The sequence below is a fragment of the Lipotes vexillifer genome, unplaced genomic scaffold (genome assembly GCF_000442215.2).
Source record: "Lipotes vexillifer unplaced genomic scaffold, Lipotes_vexillifer_v1.1 scaffold260, whole genome shotgun sequence".
In the NCBI taxonomy this organism is placed as follows: domain Eukaryota; kingdom Metazoa; phylum Chordata; class Mammalia; order Artiodactyla; family Lipotidae; genus Lipotes; species Lipotes vexillifer.
This window is the reverse complement of record NW_006778123.1, coordinates 80,406-82,567: the sequence shown is the minus strand read 5'-3', so window position 1 is coordinate 82,567 and position 2,162 is coordinate 80,406. Positions and strand designations below refer to the sequence as shown.

At 37.0% G+C, this 2,162-nt stretch overlaps 1 protein-coding gene across 2 annotated transcripts in view; it reads left to right on the top strand.

Annotated features, from left to right (window-relative positions):
* Positions 1–2,162, top strand: part of KDM4C (lysine demethylase 4C) — a 360,821-nt gene that overhangs the window by 345,676 nt on the left and 12,983 nt on the right. The window lies entirely within an intron of this gene.

The following is a 2,162-nucleotide window of genomic DNA, read 5'->3' as shown; positions in this document are numbered from 1 at the left end:
GAGAGAGGGAGAGGGTGGGGGAGAGAGACAGAGAGAAAGAGAGAGAGAGAGAGAGAGAGAGAGAAAGAAAAAAGAAAGAGACAGAGAGAGGGGGGGAGAGAGAGGGGGAGAGAGAGAGAGAGAGAGAGAGAGAGAGAGAGAAGGCCATTTCCCCTTTGTATTGGTGACGAAGTGTTACGTTGCAGATTCGGGTCATTTACAGCAGGGTAAGTGCTGCAGCATTTTTGTATCAGAATGTCCAAAATTAGGCAAAAATCACAAGACAGGCTGGTAATACTGGAGACTCCTAGAAAAGAAGAATTCACTACATCATTCAAAAGAAAATAATTACATTTAATTAAACAATAAATTCAAAAGTGAAGCATCTTACATGTAGCAAAGCTATTAGCTACATGAAAAGTATCATAATGAAGATATGTTGAAATTCAGGCTAATTAGTAATCAGTGTGCTAACTTCAGTTGAGTTTATGACGGCCTATCAACATAGAACTGTGAGCATATTTACAGACTCAGTGAAGAAGTTAAGACTAATATTAAAATTGTCTCTCAAGGAAGTAGTTTAAAATTCCTCATTAAACCAACTGGCCTTTTGAGATCATTTTGTGTTTTGTGTCTATTCAGCCTCACCATTGAATAAGCAAAGATATTTATAAAAATGGAACTAAATACCTACTGCACAGTGCTAAGTATCCTAAGTATTTGCATTTTGGGGGCCCTCACAGTAGCCCTGCAAGATAGATGTTTTTGACTCCTACTTTACAAAGGAGGGAAAAAAGGCTCAGTGAATTTGATAATTTGTTCAAGAGCACACAGCTGGTAAAGGGAAGGGCCAGAATTTACTCTTGGCTCTGTCCTTACTCGGGTGAACAACTATCCCAGCTTGCGAGGGACTGTCCTTGATTTTAGCACTGAAAGTCTGGCATCCTAGGAGACCCCTTCAGTCCTGGACAAACTGGGATGGTTGGTCACCATACCATACTCCCTCTTAGTTTTAAAATTGCCTTTTTCTCTTTTAGAATTTTCAAGTGATCTAAAACAGAAGAAAGGTAGGCACAGGTAGTTCTAGCTATGCTATCAAACTGTATAAATTGCAATGACACCTTGGCCTAATTAAATGTTACAGAAACCATTTTGCTGAAAGAAGGCCAGGAAGAAAAGCCTTCCCAATCTCAGCGTTCTAGGAAGTAGCAGCGAGAGGTCTCCTGTGACCGAGACCTAATTCTGCCCCGTGTTTGAGCTTAGTCAAAATGTGAGCAGTACATGGATAATAAAAACGAAGTTTAATTATATATTTTATCTTTAGTATTTTTTAAACTTCAGCAGATTTTTTTTATTAACATAAATAGCACAGCTACATGGTTTAACTTATCTTTTAACTAGAATTGCAAGCATATACTTATTTCTTAAAAGAATTCAGACAGACAAGTTAGGGATTTCAAAAATACCATAAGTGGTCAGAGTTAGAACATATTAGATATTCTACCCTGATTGCATCCCTTTCGTTGTTTTTTTCTGGAAGAGTTCATGTGGGATTGAGCCTAAACCAAGATCACTTTGAGTAGGGCCTTTGATGAATTTCCCCCAGATGCTCTGTTTGTTATTCGGTGTCACTTTTTCCTCTAACAAAAGATCCTAAAATATTGAAAAAAACTGGATAATGAAATTACTTGCTGCAATTTGATTAGCTTGAAAACAAAGTTTTAAAAGTTTTAAACATTTTCATTTAGATGATAATGTATTTTCACAAATTGAGGTGGCTGACACGTGAGGTTAAGGAGAACCTGAGATCTTCCTGGCCATTTGTTTGAATTTAACAAAAGTGAGTTTTGAAAGTTAAAGCTCCGTAAGAACTTGAGAAATTATTTTATCTGGGAGGATTATTATACAAGAGTAAATATATCATTACTTCTTTCTCAAAGAGAAACAGTCCTCCCTCTTATGTTGTCAGAGCCTCTTAAAGAAACAATCAGTACTTACAGGCCCCACCCGTCTTAATGCTAAATTGGCCACAATCTCATGTTCTGAGAAATCATTTGAGCAGCAGTTACTTTTGTTTTTGCTTTGGGGGGATAAAGTTTTCATATCACATATTGCAAAACACTCATTTTCAAGAATTTTGGCCTGTTTGAAAACATACTTTGTTCTTAGTTTGATAAGGGAAA